Raw genomic sequence first — 19,868 nt, forward strand, 5'->3', positions numbered from 1 at the left:
AAGGTAAAGAGGCATATAGGGAAGAATAGGAATGTACCAACCAAATGGGAATAGGACAATGAGGAAAGCATACACCCAAAAACAGCATGCAACAATCTCCAGCAGCAACAACGATCTACAACTCAGCACAGAGTCTCCAAGGAGCTAGGAAGGAAAGATTTCACTGGCAATGCAGAGAAGGTCTGGCCAGGTTTAACAGGGAGAGGCAATGACCAGATCAGAAGCAGCTGAAAATGGAGCTTGCAAGTTTCTGACCAACATAGAAAAAGTTGTTAACCTCTTCAGCACCAAATTAATTTAACATGGGACACAAATACACAGGCTAAATGGAAGATCTGCGATTCACAATACGTAGTGATCTTCTAACCCTAAATCTCCCAGGAGGACTTGACAGGTACATGACAAAAGTTCAAAGTGATGACTTGGGCTCCAAACTTCCCGGATGTCAATCAGATTGGGTGTTTGGGACGTGCAGGAAAAAACGAGTCTGATCCATGGAGCCCGAACCTCACAACTTTAAGGGTAGGGGTAGTTGACATCAGATTAGCCACCTGCTGGAACACGTGCCCCGATCTCCAGATGTGACGTCACCTGCTCCGCTTGCTTCTCAATTCGACAGTGAACGGAGCAGAACGAACCCAATCTGCTGATAATATCTTGGTGCCAGATGCCAGCCATGTTTTTCTTACGTTATACAGCTATGTTTATTGACCTTTCGCCAAAAATCATGTTTTGCAAGTACTGCTCCTTTGTAAGAGAACACACATATATGAATGAATAAAAAATATACTTTATTTACAGGGTGGCACAAAACATTTCACAGTTCACTAGCAAAAATCTTCTTCCGGAGGTAGTTAATCCACGTTTCCTTTGTTCCAAGGTCCATTGAATTCCATTCAAAACTAGGGATCTGTAATAGAGAACTAACATGTAACTGCGGGAAGTCATCTATAGAAATTGTCTCAGAGAAAATTATATATATATATATAGTGCCTTGCTAAAGTATTCGGCCCCCTGGAACTTTTCAACCTTTTCCCACATATCATGCTTCAAACATGATTTGAAGCATATGTGGGAAAAGGTTGAAAAGGGGCCTGAATACTTTCGCAAGGCACTATATATATATATATAAAACACACAGACTGACATAGGAGAAGATACTATTATACAGACATGAGGAACCCATCATGATATAATATCCTAAAACACAACTCGAATTGTAACCAACCTGAACTACATAGTACCCCAGGATCTCCAAATGTCTCTTCTTCATGGCATTTAAGCCTTTAATCTTGGAAGAGTTTCTGCAAAATGCCGCTGGATTAAGAAAGTCAATGGCAACTCTATAAAGATGAAAGAAATAATATGTTAGAGTCCAACAAACAAAATCAAGAGGAATTGAATTCTACTCAAATTTTTCCAAAAAAACATCCATTTGCCCAAACCGCTATTTTTCTGAACCGGAAAAAGCCATTCATTTGTAAAAAAAAAAAAATTATACTGATTTTGCTGCTCATCTCTCTAGCTCCTCTGTTCCTCAATGGAGAAACCGCCCTTTTCTCCTCCTCGATTAAGATAGGAGATGACAGTTGGTGCTTTTAAAATTCTATGGAGGGGGGAGAGGAGCTAGCGGAACACAGACATTCTGCTATATCAGTCTCCATAGAACTTTGTGAGCACTAACTGTCATCTCCTATCTCAGTAACGGGAAAATCTGTATTCACGGAAAACAGATTTTACTTGGAAGTTGAGAATTTTGAGAATGAACGATCAGTTCAGGAGGAGAAAGAAGCAGATTTCTATGATCAGACATATTACAAAGTTTCTTATTTGCATGTCTTCTATGGATTTATGTAAGAAAACTTAAAATGAAGGCTATTTTTTAAGAGAATGAGGCTGCGTCGTGATCTAGCACCACATGTCTACACACAGAATCACCGACCTCTGGGCTCCTTGAGGTAGAGACTTGTTATCACACATCTGACTGTCCTGGCCCCACTGGACTTCGGCCACATTGGCGGACAGCTTGTTCTCCTCTATGTAGGCAATAGGCTTTTTATTTTTGCTCAGGATGCACTCGAAGTCTATAGAAAGCAAGCATCAAATGTTAGGAGAATCACAGTCCAACACCTTCCAAAAACCCTCACTGGGTCCACTCAGCGAGCTCCTGGTGTGTGCAGTGCTCAGGTCACATCAACAGCCAATTAGTGTCATCAACTTGACCAGAGCCGCTGAGCTCACTTATGGTCGACATGATGGCAACAGCGGCAGAGGCTCAATGCTGGACCTGGGGAGGGTGAGCCAGGCGCACTTTTTTTTTTGTTTTTAAAACAAACTACAATCAATTGGACACTTGTTTTCAAAAGCCGGAAAAACACTTTAAGGGTATGTGCACACATCCGGAAAGTATGCAGAAATTTCCTGAGAAAACCCTGAGGTTTTCCGCAGGAATTCTGCACGCGTTTTTATCGCGTATTTCGCGCAGATTTTTCGCTTTTTTTCCGGAGGTTCCCAATGTAATAATATAGTGGGAAATCCGCTTAAAATCCGCAAAATTAATGAACATGCTGCGTATTTTTCCGCATGCGTTTTTCGCGGAAAAATACGCAACATGTGCACAAAAATTGTGGAAACCATTATAAATGATGGAATGCATATGTATGCGTTTTTTAAGCGTTTTGGTTGCGAAAAAATGTGCAAAAAATCTGCGAATAATCTGGAACGTGTGCACACAGCTTAAAAGGGTTTTTAAAAGTTATCCCCTTTCTATAAAACAGGAGGCAAGTTACTGATCTCTTGGGGGTGTCTGACCGCACTCAGCCATTTCAAGCAGTCCTGTAAAGAATAAAAGGAGTGGGCGACCCCTGCTCAATTACGATTCTGTGCAGAATATTGATTGACTGTATAGACTTTTGTTTTAATTTTTTTTATGGCAACAACCGTATGAAGAACTAAACAAATAAAGGAACTGCGGGCTTTTAGACAACGATCACCAGTGGGTCCTCCGCTAAGAAACGTGATATAATATGAAGTAGATGTGTGTGGAAGTCATCCTGTGATATCATATACTAAAATGCAACTCAAACTGTCCCCACCCTGAATTACATCCCCCCAGGATCTCCCATTGCCTCATATGTCAGTGTTTTGCTTGTGGCTGTGTTGCTTTTATTTGCACAAAAGTTATTAAACAGTCACAATATTTGATGAATTTTGACATATCTTTAAATTATAACATTTCTTTCCAGAGCAGAGCGGCGTTTGTGATTTCTTAGTGCAGCAAAATATATATTTTTTTACATTTCACAATCTTACCTACTGTGTAATAATATGGAGTAGTCACAAACATCTTGGCATAATTAACTCCCCCAAAGAGATCTCCGAGAAATAAGTGGATTTGATGGTATATGGATCTCTTACTGTTACCTTCTGAGCAAAAAAAGAAAACAAACAAAAAACAACTTTTTAATATTCTAAGGATTATTCCTTATTGCATATCCATAAATCGCACAATATACTTTTGCAGTGGAGAATATTAAAGGGATTGTTCACTTTCAGAAAAGTGGACCCCAAACACTCTAAAATAACAAACAGAGCAGGTACATGTCCTCCCCGGTTTCAGTGCCGGTTCCCTCTCGCTGCTCCAGTCTCAGTTTGGGCTGCAGAGATGACGTTATGTCCGACAGCCCAAATCACCGCTGTAGTCAATCACTAAGGCTGGTTTCACACTTGCGTTTTGATCTGCAGCGTTTTAAAAAAAAAACGCGTGTGGTGAAAAAACGCATGTAAACGCGGCAAAACACCACGTTTTTTAGACGCATGCGTTTTTGCATGCAGAAAAAAAAACGCGGTGTTTTGCGGCATTTACATGCGTTTTTTCCTGCGTTTGCGTTTTTTAAACGCAGGCTGAGAAGTGTGTGACAGCTGCCAATCATCAAAATCAACTAGAAAACCCACTAAAAACAGAAATAGCTAGGGTTAGGGTTAGGATCCCTAGTAACCCTAGGGATCCTAACCCTAACCCTAGGGATCCTAACCCTAACCCTAGGGATCCTAACCCTAAGGGTTAGGATCGTAACCCTAACCCTAAGGGTTAGGGTTAGGATCCCTAGGGTTAGGGTTAGGATCCCTAGGGTTAGGATCCCTAGGGTTACTAGGGATCCTAACCTAAGGGTTAGGATCCCTAGTAACCCTAGGGTTAGGGTTTTCTTGTTTTTTCTTGTGTTTAGGGTTAGGGTTTTCTTGTTTTTTCTTGTGTTTTTCTATAAAAACGCATGCGTTTTTAACGCAAGCAAACGCATGTGCTTAAAAACGCATGCGTAGACAGCAATGCATTTTTTTGCCGCGAATAAACGCATGCGTTTTTTGCGGGGAAAAAACGCAGCTAGAAATTACTGCAGGTTGCATTTCTGCAAATGAACGCACGCGTCAAAAAACGCATGCGTTGCCGAAAACGCGTCAAAACACACGCTAAAAAACGCATGCATTTTTTTAATGTTAAGTACAGAAAAAAAAACGCATGCGTTTTTTAGCGCTAAAACGCTGCAGATCAAAACGCAAGTGTGAAACCAGCCTAAGCTCAACGAGGTAGGCGGCAGAGCCTCTGTGCTCAGTGATTGGCTGCAGTGGTGCTGAGCACTGTCAACGCAACATCACTGTTGAGGCCGGTTTCACACGTCAGTGGCTCCGGTACGTGAGGTGACAGTTTCCTCACGTACCGGAGACACTGACACACGTAGACCCATAAAAATCAATGCATCTGTTCAGATGTCATTGATTTTTTGCGGACCGTGTCTCCGTGTGCCAAACACGGAGACATGTCAGTGTTCGTGGGAGCGCACGTTTTACACGGACCCAATAGAGTCAATGGGTCCGCGTAAAACACGGACCTCACACGGACATTCTCCGTCTGGGGTCCGTGTGCGTGCAGGAGACAGCGCTACAGTAAGCGCTGTCCCCCCCACATGGTGCTGAAGCCGGTATTCATATCTTCCCTGCAGCAGCGTTTGCTGTAGAGAAAATATGAAGAATAGTGTTAAAAATAAAGATTTAGGTGTCCGCCGCCCCCCCACCCCCTGTGCGCCCCCCCACTGCGCCCCCCCGCTGGTCAGAAAATACTTACCCGCTCCCTCGCTGCTTCCTGGTCTGGCCGCGCCTCCTACTGTATGCGGTCCCGTGGGGCCGATCATTTACAATCATGAATAGTCGGCTCCGCCCCTATGGGAGGTGGAGCCACATATTCATGACTGTAAATGATCGGCCCCACGTGACTGTATGCAGGAGAAGCCGCGGCCAGACCAGGAAGCAGCGAGGGAGCGGGTAAGTATTTTCTGACCAGCGGGGGGGCGCAGCGGGGGGGCGCAGCGGGGGGGCGCACAGGGGGTGGGAGGGCGGCGGACACATGGATCTTTATTTTAAACACTATTCTTCATATTTTCTCTGCAGCAAACGCTGCTGCAGGGAAGATATGAATCGCAGCTTCAGCACCATGCAGAGTGGGTACCACACGCTCCGTGTGGTACCCACTCGCCATACGGGCGGCACACGTGTGCCGCACGTATGGCCTCTGTGAGTTCCCAGGCACACGGACACGGATAACTCCGGTACCGATTTATTCCGGTACCGGAATTATCTGGACGTGTGGGACAGCCCTCAAACACTGAGACCAGAGCCTCAGCTGGGAGCCGGCACTGGAATTTGAGCGCTGATTTTTTTTTTTTTTTATCATGTGTCACTCAATTTTTTTTTTTTTTCTTAAGCATACAAAAACAAACTAACAACTAAATGAATAAAACGAGCCCCGCACCTCTATGCTTCATCTGTCGACAGTATTCTTCATGAAACCATGGGACTTGGTATTCCGGGCACTCGAGACAAACCGCCCGATTTAATTGCATCAGGCGCATTCGTATCTTGGCACTTTTGTCAGGCAGAAAAGCTAAAAAATAATATAATTAGTGAAGAAAGAGAAAATCTACAACACACAGAAATCAAAAGCGTTCCCAACATGTGATACTGAGCCTGCGCCGTACATAGCGGGTGCCAGCGGCGTTACACAGCCAGCACCCGCCTGTAACACTATGACTGGCGCTAGCCTCGATTGCCCACTGTACCCCACCCCCCAAGAGACCATGGGGTGGCCATGGGTTATTAGTGCAGTGTGGGTCTATTAAAGGCTATTATTGTCATCAGATTAGTACTCCTGTAAAGTTTTAGGCATCATAGGAGACTGAGATTTTTACTTTGTACTACTATCCAGTTTTAAAATACAAAAAAATCCCAAAATAAAAATTACATTACATTATATATATATATTTTTTTTTTTCTTACATATGTGAACCCTTCTATATAAAAGGTTTTAAGTACCCCAAAATGGTGACAATCTTGTTTGACCTCCCAGAACCATGTATGACCTTGTCAACTGATCGTGCATCTTTATTTCAATGGAGTAAAGGATCAGGTTGGTTGATATCAAAGATCCTCATTTCCCAAACATTTGATTAAAAAAAACAAGGCCTAATACATTGGTTCCAATAATGGAACAATGGGAAAAACAAAACAAAAAACTTCCAGATCTCAGAAAAAGTCACAAACTTAAAAATGTTCATGCACAAAAAGTTCTGATTTTCTTGTTGCCACTGAAATATAAAGAACCTAACCCCCACCATTGGTGAAAAAAAAGAAAAAGGAACTAAAACAAACAAGACAACTATAAACGTTCCGACTTGAAGAGTCACACTGCTGGGTTATTGTTTAAAAAAAAAAAAAACAACAACAATGGCAGAATTGCGTCTTTTTTTCACCATTTCACTGCTCTTGGAATTTTGTGTGTGCATTATACGGTTAACTGAATTCATTACAATTTGTCTTGTGCAAAAATAACAAATTAATATTGAAAATTGAAAGTAGAATGATAAAAAAAATAACAGAAAATAAATAATAATTAAAAACAAAACAAAAAAAAAATTGCCCAGTTGTGTAAGGGTTAAATAAAAGCTTTATTAAATTTTATAGGGTATTAGGCTTTTTGTGCCGGGTCTCGCACCAGGATGGGTAATGCAGGTAAAGCTGCAAAGAAATATTCGATTTATATTAGCCGACCCTGATGACAGATGTTGGGGAAATGAGGATGGGGCATATTTGCAAAGTGATCCCTTACCCCATTAAAATAAAGATGCACGCTCAGAAGACACGAGCATACATGGTGCTGGGAGATCAGAGAAGACAAAGCCTCTCATATGTACGGCCAGCCTAAGTCCTAGGGGCAACATGAGCAATATAGAACCTAAATGGATAAAGGTGGAGCATTCGCTCACATGACACTTACTGTCCAGTTCGGAATCCAGTTTAGTTAGGAAACGAATATTGAAAATGGCTTTAATCAGATCTTCTGGGAAATACTGTGCAACAGCAAGAGTGAAGCCCACCAGAACCAAGAGATGAGGAGGGAAGGAGTCTGGAAGGTAAAATAACACAACCACTATCTTATACATTTTTTTTTTTCATTCCTGATCTGATATTAGACGAAGCTGAAGTATTAAAGAGTTTTCATTTTTATTTCATAAATCAATAGCACTCATAAAAACACCGGATTACGTACCGGTAATGCTCTTTTATAGAGCCACGACAGCACCCACTTGAGAGAGGGGATCCGCCCCTAGGAACAGGAAACCCTATGGAGAGATAAAAGGGGCGGTCCCCCTCGCTCCCACAGTTGGGTTACAGAGATTGCGAGGAACCGCCCACCAGATTAGTAGGCAATATGATTTCATCATTTATCATTAGTTAACTTAGTATGGCTAACTATAAGAACCAAAAAACACCCTTAATCGTGCTTTTATAAAAATAACCTAATAGGGTGGGAAGTAAAGGGGTGCTGTCGTGGCTCTATAAAAGAGCATTACCGGTACATAATCCGGTGTTTTCTCTTCGCCACGACAGCACCCACTTGAGAGACTTTCAGAGATAGTCATTTGGGAGGGATTACAGTGTTAAGAACTGATCTACCAAAGGACAGGTCAGATGAAGAAGACAAATCCAATCTATAGTGATTATAGAATGTAGTAGGAGAAGCCCAGGTTGCGGCCTTACATATTAGTTCTATTGGAACTTCCGCACGCTCGGCCCAGGATGAGGCTATCGCCCGGGTGGAATGTGCTTTTACAGTCTCAGGCGGCTTCTCCCCTTTGGATGAATAGGCCAAACATATTGCATCCCGAATCCACCGAGATAAGGTACCCTTCGTGACTCCATCTCCTTTTCTATGGCCCTGGAAGGAAATAAAGAGAGCCCTGCTCTTCCTCCAGGCGCTAGTTCTATCTAAATAGGCTAATATGGCTCTCCTCACATCTAATGTGTGGTATTTTTGTTCTTCCTGATTCGTAGGGTTATCATAGAAGGAGGGGAGAAAAATCTCTTGTGACCTATGGAATTTAGTACATACTTTGGGCAAGTAGGAAGGGTCTGTTTTTAGGATAATTCTATCTGGAAATATAGACATAAATGGTGGATCTATTGACAATGCCTGTATGTCGCTTACTCTTCTAGCTGATACCAAAGCAACAAGAAGAGCTGTTTTGAAGGAAACATGTTTTATGTGAGCTGAATGTAGTGGCTCAAAGGGGTGGTCTGTTAGAGCTTCGAGGACCAAATTAACATCCCAAGGTGGTACATGGGGAATTTGGACTGTCTCTGACCTTTGGCAAGCTGCGATAAACCTAGCTACCCACCTGTCACCTGCAATATCGTGACCATATAAAGCACCAAGCGCAGAAATATGTACTTTTAGGGTACTGACTGCCAGTCCTAAATCACGCCCTTTTTGAAGAAATTCTAGAATCATAGGGATATGAATTTTGTCTGATAGTGCTGTTGGGTAGAGGTTTAGAAATTTTTTCCACACTCTCACATAAATGGTTGTGGTGGATTTTTTCCTACTTAGTAGCAGAGTGTCAATTACTTTGTTAGAAAATCCTCTCCTTTTTAGCAGCTGCCTTTCAAATGCCAGGCTGTCAATCGTAGACCCTTCACTTGAGGGTGGTTGAAGGGGCCTTGAGAGAGAAGATCCTGATCCTCCGGAAGGATCCACGGGTCTGAGATCGACATGGCTCTCAGCCAGGAAAACCATGGCCTCTTGGGCCAAAATGGAGCTATTAAGATCACATGAGCTCTGTCTTCCCTTATCTTCCTGATCACTATTGGAAGAAGTATTAGTGGGGGAAAGGCATATGCTTTCTGGAATGTCCATGGGACCTGCAGAGCATCGAAGATATCTGGATTGTCGGACCGGAATAGTGAAGCGAACCTTTTGACTTGTCTGTTGCGTCTTGTCGAAAAAAGGTCTATCTCGGGAGTGCCCCATTTTTTGACTATCATTAAAAAGATACGTCGGCTGAGAACCCACTCTCCTTGGCGAAGAGTGTGGCGGCTGAGAAAGTCCGCTTTTGGATTGTCGACTCCTCTCACGTGCAGTGCTGACAAGGATAGGAGGTGCTTCTCTGCTATGGATAGAATGTCGCCGGCTATAGACATGAGAGCTTCTGATCTTGTACCCCCTTGGTGATTTAAGTATGCCACTGCTGTCATGTTGTCTGAAAGGATTCTTGTATGCTTTCCGTGTAGCTGTGGAAGAAATTTACATATGGCATAATAGACAGCCTTCAGTTCTTTTTTATTAGAAGAATCGTTCGATTCTTCAAGAGACCACAGACCTTGAGCTATTTGATCTCCTAAGTGTGCTCCCCAACCACTAGGACTGGCATCGGTAAAGATTGTTCTTGAAGGATTAACCACCCAGGGAACCCCACTGGTAAAATGACTGTGATCTAACCACCAGGTAAGAGAATTTAACACGTCTGTTGGAAAAGACAATCGACTATCTAATTGGCCTTGTAACCTCTCTTCCTCTTGCAGAATATTATACTGTAATTTTCTACTATGGTATTGAGCCCATGGGACAGCCGGAATACACGATGTAAAAGAACCAAGAAGGGACATCCCTTCTCTTAGGGAAATTAGGGGGTTATTAATCACCGATTGTACTTTGTTGATAATCGCTATTTGTTTAGAGTCGGGAAGAAAGCACCTCTGACTTGTAGAGTCTAGAATAAGCCCCAGGAATGTTTGTCGAGTTGTGGGGGATAATCTGGACTTTTCCCAGTTTACTAACCACCCCAACTCTTGCAGGGAGGAAATTGTATCAAGTACTCGTTGATGGCATTGGGAAAAGGAGTTACCCACTATCAAGAGGTCATCTAAATATGGTATCACAAGTGTGTCTTTTAATCTCAAGTATGACATTACTTCCGACATTAATTTTGTGAAGACTCTCGGGGCTATTGATAGACCGAAGGGCATTGCTGTATATTGATAATGCCTTACTTGACCTCCCATCATAACTGCCACCCGAAGATATTGTTGATGTTCAATGAAGATTGGTAGATGATAATACGCATCTTTAAGGTCAAGCACTGCCATGAAGCAATGGGGAAACAGAAGCTTAATAGTTGATCGTATAGATTCCATTTTAAAGGTTTGGTTTTCTAAGAATACGTTTAGTCTTTTTAGGTTAATTATTGTTCTAAACGATCCGTCTGGTTTCGGAATCAAAAACAAAGGGGAATAAAAACCTTTTCCTTTTTGATGAAAAGGGACTTCCACTAGTACCCCTTTGGACAGGAGATTTATTATTTCTTGTTCTAAGGCCTCCTGTTGTGATTGAGACCTTAAGGAAGTCAATAAGAATGAGTCCGGAGGGACTCGGGCAAATTTTAATTTTAAACCCGTAGATATAAGGCTAGTTGCCCACGGGTTAGAGGTTATTGTCAGCCATTGTGACGAAAAGAAAGACAACCTACCACCAACGGGTAGATCTGTCCTAACGGGGTTTTTCCTCAGGTTTGAATGGACGCTTTCCGAAAAATGCTCCTTTCTGTTTAAAGTCTTTATTAGCCCAGCGGTCTTGGTTTTTATAGTCTTTTCTCCTATTAAACATGGGCTTTCGGAACGCTCTCCTGTAGGATGGAAGATAAGTGTTATTGGGGAACCCCTTCTTCCTCTCACCCGCTTTAGTTAGAATTTCGTCTAACTTAGTACCGAATAGGTACTCACCCTGGCATGGAAGACCACACAGTTTGGACTTTGTTTGGGGATCTCCTTTCCACCCCTTTAGCCATAAGGCTCGACGAGCCGCGTTAGTTAGACCTGCCGATTTGGCCGCCAGCCGTATGGAATCAGCTGAGGAATCTGCTAAAAAGGCTGTAGCTCCCCTAATTAACGGCAAGGAAGAGATTAGTCTATCTCGGGAAAGGCCGCTTTTTAATCCTTCTTCTAAATCATTCAACCAGACCAACATGGATCTGGCAGTACATGTGGCTGATATAGCCGGCCTGAAGGCTCCAGTACAGGATTCCCATGCTCTTTTTAGGAGGGTATCGGCCTTCCGGTCCAGCGGGTCTTGTAAGGAGCCGGAATCTTCCACGGGTAGTAAAGATTTCCTAGAGGTGGAGGCCACAGCTGCATCCACCTTCGGGGCTTTCAACCATATGGAGAAATCTTCATCGTTAAAGGGATAGCGTCTTTTTGATGAAGACGGTAATCCTCTTTGTCCCTGGCTTTCCCACTCCTTTTTAACTACATTTTTTATTGCTGGAATTACAGGAAAGGAAGGTTTTTTCCTCTCTGACAGGCCTGCAAACATCACGTCCTGTGGGGTTTTAGGGGTTTTTGTGTCCTCAATACCCATGGTGTTGCAAACTGATCTTACTAGATTATCAATGCTGTCTGTGGGAAAGCATGTATCTCTCTCATCATCTGAGGAAATGATCTTTTGGGAATCATCCGAATCTTTTTCAATATCAGAGGACTGTTCAGACCTAGGGGAATCATATTTTCTCCTACTCTCAAGAATTTTTTCTGAGCTCCGGAAGGCCCGCAATTCTTCCCTAATCATACTCCTTATATCTTCCGACCTTACTGAAGATTCCTCACGTAATGTGGATTCGATGCAAGGTTGGCACAGCTTTTTTAAATAATTATCGGGGAGCGGCTGAGAGCATAATGCACATTGTATGTGTTTTGTTTTCCCCGTTCTTTTTGCCTAGGAAATATAGACAAAGAGGGGAAGTATAATCAGCCTAAAAGGGTACACACACTCACACACTCACCCAGTGAGGTTGTTGTTACAATACCGACTGATGAGGAGGAGACGACTTTTTTGGCACAGATGGAACTGACCGGCCCGACTTTTTGCTTTTAGCAGAAGATCTGTGGCTGCTGCTTGTGCGGCTGACAGGTGTAATAGCGGTGACTTCAGATGAAGCCATCGCTGGGTCCTGTGGAGATGCCATGATGGACGCCGGAGGATCAGTGCCGGCGTCCTTTTCTAATGGGGGCCGCCATCTTGCTTCCTGCCGCACCCGGAAGTAACCGCTACATCCGGGTCACGGCCATACTGTATGCGCCTGCGCTCTCACCAGCCTCAGCGCAGGCGCCGTCTCTCCTGAGTCACCCCGGAAGTTTTGCGATACTGCTTCCGGGGGACAGTACATCGGACCCACGCTGCCTGCGCACCATCCGAGATGGCGCCGCAGGATCAACTTACCCCAGCGTTTTTGGTCTCCGCAGGTCCGCTGGGTGAATCTCCGTGAGCCAGGCGACTCCCCGGACCCGGCCTCACGGTACCTGCCAGCAGAGGGGGGAAGCTACCATAGGACCCCCGACGCTGCTTCCAGCTTCTGGAGCCCTTGCCGTCCCATAAAGGTAAACTGCGCAAGCGGCATCCAGGCTGGGCATCCTCTTCTCTCCAAGGGTCTCCCGTAGGAACAGGAAACCAACTGTGGGAGCGAGGGGGACCGCCCCTTTTATCTCTCCATAGGGTTTCCTGTTCCTAGGGGCGGATCCCCTCTCTCAAGTGGGTGCTGTCGTGGCGAAGAGAAAATAAGTCTTATCAGACAAATCGGCTTTTTTTTTCCTCTCCTCCTGGACTGATCTTTCACGCTCAGTTCATGAGTAAAATCTTCCATTAGGCCGGTTTCACACGTCAGTGGCTCCGGTACGTGAGGTGACAGTTTCCTCCCGTACCGGAGACACTGACACACGTAGACCCATAAAAATCAATGCATCTGTTCAGATGTCATTGATTTTTTGCGGACCGTGTCTCCGTGTGCAAAACACGGAGACATGTCAGTGTTCGTGGGAGCGCACGTATTACACGGACCCAATAGAGTCAATGGGTCCGTGTAAAACACGCACCTCACACGGACATTCTCCGTCTGGGGTCCGTGTGCGTGCAGGAGACAGCGTTACAGTAAGCGCTGTCCCCCCCACATGGTGCTGAAGCCGCCATTCATATGTTCCCTGTAGCAGCGTTTGCGGCAGAGAAAATATGAATAATAGTGTTTAAAATAAAGATCTATGTGTCCGCCGCCCCCCCACCCCCTGTGCGCCCCCCCCCCCCGCTGTCCTGAAAATACTCACCCGCTCCCACGTTGGCTGTCACTCCTTCCTCTCTGCCCCGCGCCTCCTACTGTATGCGGTCACGTGGGGCCGATCATTTACAATCATGAATAGTCGGCTCCGCCCCTATGGGAGGTGGAGCCACATATTCATGACTGTAAATGATCGGCCCCACGTGACCGCATACACTAGAAGCCGCGGCCAGACCAGGAAGCAGCGAGGGAGCGGGTAAGTATTTTCTGAAGAGCGGGGGGGGGGGGGCGCACAGGGGGTGGGGGGCCTGCGGACAGATAGATCTTTATTTTAAACACTATTATTCATATCTTCTCTGCCGCAAACGATGCGGCAGGGAACATATGAATCGCAGCTTCAGCACCAGATGCTCCTACGTGTGGTACCCAGCACGGTGCGTGTGGTACCCAGTGGGAACACGGGCGGCACACGTGTGCCGCAAGTGTGACACACTGATGTACACAAGAAACGTAGGGGCACACGGACACGGATAACTCCGGTACCGAATTTTCTGGTACCGGAATTATCTGGACGTGTGGGACAGCCCTTACTGAGATAGGAGACAGCTGGTGCTCATAAAGTTCCATGGAGAAGTGTAACTGACGATTCAGAAGAACTTACAACGGAAAGTCTGTGTCCGTCTCCACCTCCTCTCCATAGAATTTTATAAGCACCAACCTATCTCACAGTAATGGGAAAATCTGTCTATATAGAGAATGGAGATTGAAAGGAGGGGAAGTAGCACATTTCTCTCATAGAATATATTACAAAATCGCCAGTCACTCTTTAAGAATAAGGTATGTTAGCAGGAGGAGGAATCAGCCCGACCCCTCTGGGCAAATTCCATTCATTTTTACGGATCTGTTCACATCTGCACCGGCGGCTCGGCTACTGGTTACGGAGTCTTTAATGGAAAAGATACTGCTGTCAGAAACCAATGGGAAATGACAGCCGCCGCTGGGATCAGATGACACAGAGGTGAACGGAGCCTTATGGAATGTGTCTGTTTCCTAGGGCTTAAAATGCGTAAATGCGGCGATGTCACTCAGCTACAATACCTTCATTTTCTTTGTGAAAAAGGAAGAAATAGATTAGAAAATGGTAGAATTCTTGTGCAGAACATGTTTTTTTTTTTTGTTTTTTTTTAAGGGGAACCGGTGTAGAGCAATGACTGCTGTACGTGGCGGCCTGTATTCTGATGATAGGTTGGACAGCGGCAGGGAAAAGAAATAATCTGCAGCTCAGGATCATAATAAGGGATGATGTAGAAACTTTATTAACAATTATTTTAGACAAGGTCCCAATCCATAAAGATAAGGAAATTATAACATTAGGGCTACATTTTTTAGATGAAAACGGGACAATTCTTTTTTTTTCTCTTTTCTTCACTTGCCCGTGTGACCACAGTCTATAATATGGGAAATTCATCACTGAAATTCTGATGTGATTATCTGCACAATAACCACAATGTACTAAAAATAATAAAAAAAAGTTGTGGGGTTTAGGTTTTCTAATCTGCAGCTTGTTAATGATAATGTGGAATTTTTTGCATATTTTCACTTTTTGCAACGCGGAGGCGGAAATCACAGGTAGAAAAATGTGTCTCTTTAATCTTCCAGGGCTGTGATTACTCCTGGGGTGAAGCGTGGCCAGATCTCCACTTATACTGAGAATACAATGAATACTTACTTAAATTAGCGAGAATATGCTGAATACACATTGTAAAGAATTCTTCTTCTCGCGGGGGATCATAGCCCAGATTGACAAAGGCAAATAAAACTCTGTTCAAGTCTGTGGGATGGATCTTAAAAAAACAAACAAAAAAATACATTATTAATCTGACAAATAGTCTTTACTAACACAGTGTGTACATGACATAGTCCAGTAAATGAGAGGGATTTCTGCAATCACAGCATTGATGATCTTTCCTAAGGATACCCCATCAGTGCAAATCACAGCTCAGAGGAGCACTACATCCATCAATCTGCTACTGCTGGGTCATCAGTGATAGCTAATGATAAAGTGATCGCAGAGAAAATGGTCTGTTTGCCATTAATGTGCTGGATCAGATTTTCATCCATTTCTAATCTGTAAGTCCGTTGGTTTTTTTTGCTTTTTCCTCCATTAAGGAGTTTCATTTTCTTGTATCTTTTTTGTTTTTTTCACGAACCAATAGACTTGCATCAGAGAAATTGATCCATGATTCAGATCAAAAGTGACCATATCTCAGTTTGGTTTTTTGCAGGCACTGCAAAAAAGCAAAACATACATGTAAACAGCCCCATAGACTATAATAGGTACATGATCTGTGAGAAACACTGAGAACATGTATGAAAAAAACCAGACGTCTGAGACCTAAGGGCGCAGTCAGACGACCATATAAATTGGACTGTGATTGGACCACAATGCAAAGACTGTCCAGCGGTTCTACCGACCTGAGCATGATGGCTGTACAGGAAAACATGAAGCGGTCATGCTCAGGTCGGGAGAGCCGCCGGCCAGTCTGTGCATTGTGGTCCGATCACAGTCCAATTTATTTGGTCATCTGACTGTGTCCTAAGAGTACAAGTATTGACTGGTAGAACAGCAACACCAAATCCTTCATTTAAAGGAATTGTCTCATCTATAGTGGCCAAAAGTGCTTGTAAAAACAATTTACTTCTTACTTTAAAATCCTCTCCGTTTGCAATAATGGAAGGAGTTTTAATTCTATAGTTTACTGCTCATTGTCTAGGTTACCAGCCACTCCTGCAGCTTGTCAGAAGTGTCCAGTTTCCCAGACAAGCAGCATGCACATCTGCCTCTGCAGGCCATCTGGACCTTAGGAGCTCACCACTGTCCCCTTACCCCATTGCAAGCAAAAAGTCGGGAGGCAGGGGAGATGGGTGCTACCAAAGATACATGATGAGAGAATCCCTTTAAGGATTTCCTGAAGGAATAACAGAGGAACAACAATGAAAAGATGCTCCGGAATAATTATTACATGGGGGTACCATAGTGTAACACACAGGACTGGTGCTCTTTAAGCCGCCCCTAGACAGCTGTCAGGTGCACGCACTGAATAGACCTTTGGCCACCAGATGTTTCGTTTGGGCCAGTGACTGGCCTTCCAATCTGAACCCACGGGGCTTCTACCTTTGTGACATTCTCCATGGTGACTTCTGCGATCTTGTCCAGAACCGGAGGACACAGAGTATTACAGTAACTAATAACCAGCGCCAGAAACGGTGCGTTCCTCCAGGTGACCTGGTGCAGCAGGCGCTGGCAGGTGAGCAGGATGTCGTCTATCAGCATATTCTGCAGCCACTGCCCGTTCATCACGTACGTCAGCTCATTCAACAGATGATCAATGTCGTCCATATTCTTCACTCTCTCCAGTCCGTATCGGCTCACTTTATGGAGGAGTTTCTCATACATCCCGGATTTATTCTGCCTGGACAGACTGGACGGGCTGTAACCACCGGATGACGCTGTTCGCGATGCTATTCAGGTCGCTGAGGTCACACTGGGGAATGACGTCGTCAATCTTTCTAAGGACGGCTTCATCCACTCTAGTAAGGGTCAGCAGCGACAGTGACCTGGTCATCATAACCACCATAGATGGGACATGAGACGTCTTCATAAAGCTACGGGAAGGGACATTTCAGGCACCAAAAACAAGTCACCATCTCAGAATCAAATCATTTATACATGTGACAAAGGGAACAAAAAGAAGCCACCAAAACCCTCAAAACACATTAATGTGGGCTTTATTTTTGTGGTTTCCCCAGGCAAAAGATAAAATAAGAGGTCCATAGAACAAAAATGTCACGTCTTTATTAAAAACAAACAAAAAAAAAAAAAACACTTTGTGATGAGTGTCACTCCAAAATTACTAGTTAAAATAAGCCTTATAAAATAGTCCTTATACAACCCATATGTTTGTAGTAATAAACTATTATTGTTGAGCATATTTATGTTAAAATTTGGGTGTCCGTTGTTGGCACGGCCAAGATATTTTTTTGCCTCCTGTGTTGATTGACAGTGCTCGCTTGGGGAAAGCACACAATGTAGCAGCAGGAGCCAGCGCACGCGCTGACAGATCTCTCTCCTCTCTGCTGCGGCCATGCGATTTTCCTCCCTCTTCTTTCTTTAACGCTTCTTGCTCGCCACACTTCTGCATCTTTCCGTGGAGCGAGCAGCCACAGCAGAGGAGAGAGGTCAGTGAGCGCGGTCAGTTAGCGCGCACAGGCCTCTGCAGTTACACTGTGCGCATACACGCTGGAGGACTCCCCAATGTCACCTTGACCAGTAGCGGACATACCATTGGTGCAACCAGTGCAGCCGCACAGGGGCCCGAGAGGTCCGGGGGCCACTGCATTCCCCAAAGCAGGTGGCATTGTGCATTATAAGGAGCTCTCCGGCTGCAAATGGTCCATATATTGTTCTTGCACAGGGGCCTCTGCTGTCTGTGTCCGCTCCTGGCCCTCACGGTATACCAGTCATATGTTTGTATTCTTAATAGTGACCTTGTCTTACCCACATGGTAAACCCAGCGCCATTCTAATAGGGCCGTCCACATGTCCCTTTAACCCGATTACTCGCCACACATGCATGGAAATTGCACTTACGCAGTTAGACGTTTTTGTAGATCCGCAAACAGTTGATAGTTTTGGCAGGGCAGGCAAACCACGGCATCTGTGAGCTTACATAGATACAGGCGATGGTAATGATCCAGATTGTCCTGGATGGCGGAGCAGATCCTGAACGGAGAGAAAAAGATCACACGTCATCAAGCAACATAACGAGACTCCATCCACCGCCGTGCCACGTCCTCATCCAGAAGGGACGCTCCCACGCAGGGTGCCGTGTGTGGCAGAACATATCTCACCCAGACCACAAGCCCCACTGATGTACATATGGGTTTTTGTAACTTTGATGGCAAAAACGACACAACACACTGCGCCAGTGTCATCAATAAGTTAGGAAACGGCTGACAGAGTCTCTAATAAGTGGTGGACGCTCCTTGTTCCAGTGTAAAGATGCTTCAAGAATGTGCATGAACGTCGAGTGTGCACCATATAAAATGGCTCATAGGTTTGTAAAGGCCCCATATACCGTAAGGGTCGGCCAAGCGTTCATCTGGCCATCAGCTCGCTCTCGCTCTATTCCCCCAATGGACATGAATGCTCAGTAGGGTGGCTCATGCATTGAGGAGTGGAGAAATCCACCATCGGACTCATCGGTCTGTACATCAAAGGGATCAGGAAAAAAACATTAAAAAAATAAAACCTCTCAGTACTTATTTGCTAGGAGGAGAATACTAAGAGTCTGAAATAGCTGATTACAGGGAACAACAGCATCCATCTGAACAGTAAATGGAAATATAGCAGGATTCAGACGTCCATATATTATGATCCAGGTACGGACCGAATTGGCCGAGGATCTCCTGGCCTCACACATGTATAGTTGGGTCAGCAGACCCTCGCCGGGGTGCAGCCCGTACCCGGACCGTGATAATATGGACAATGTCAGATTGGACAGGAAGGATCCAGCTCCAAACCATTCACGGCTTAGAGGATCCACTTACTTCTGAATGAGGATTGGGTTCTTGCACTCGGCCTCCGCCATGGTCTCCAGCACGTACACCAGACTGATGTGATGGATCTTATCTGCCAGTATGACAAGGTCGTCTTCAAGCCTGGAGGGAGCAAAGGAGCTCAAACCTTTACAAATCCAACATTTGGCACTTGTTTCCAGTACTGAATTCCTAGATTAGACTTCAAAATAATCAGGAGCTTCCTCTAATTAGGGAATACGAGTTCTATTTGAGTATTATCATTGCATTACGGGATTTTTTCTGTTGGTTCAGGGCTGATATGTAGTATCCCTTTAAGGGGCCGATTCATCACATCCCTTTAAGGGTCCCACTCACCTATTTCTTATCTCTTGAGAAGCCATCGGAAATAAGGCACAAAATATTTTTCCGAAATGATCCGCATTATTCCATAGGTTTGATATTTCGAGCAGAGACAATTTTGACATCACCTGAAACTCGTACTGCTTGAAAGCCATTTGCCGGTAGAGGCCGCTGACGATGCACATGGTGTCCGTGCTCATTTTATTCTTGTCCCGCACAAAAATCTGATTGCATTTATCCAAGAGGGGCTGGTAGTCATACTTCATAAGGCACAGAAACTGGACGACCCGGCGCACGCTGTGCACATCTATGTAGTTATCCCCCTCCATTAAGGATTCTGCCTTGCTGATCAGTCAGTGCTGCAACCGCTTAGAGGTGACCGGGAATGTCTTCATCATAAGGCTGGACAGGTATCTGGAAAAGGATTAAAAAGGATCATGAATGTGATCTATAGCACATATGAAGTGTGTGATATAGAGAGTGGCTTGCAAAATGAGTTAACTGA

The 19,868-nt window shown here is 44.5% G+C and overlaps 1 pseudogene; it reads right to left on the reverse strand.

The window, feature by feature from the left end:
- Positions 1 to 785: 785 nt before the first annotated feature.
- The window catches only part of LOC143785852 (FAST kinase domain-containing protein 1, mitochondrial-like), a 57,737-nt pseudogene continuing 38,654 nt past the window's right edge, over positions 786 to 19,868 (reverse strand).

Source organism: Ranitomeya variabilis, chromosome 7, assembly GCF_051348905.1.
Source record: "Ranitomeya variabilis isolate aRanVar5 chromosome 7, aRanVar5.hap1, whole genome shotgun sequence".
Lineage (NCBI taxonomy): Eukaryota > Metazoa > Chordata > Amphibia > Anura > Dendrobatidae > Ranitomeya > Ranitomeya variabilis.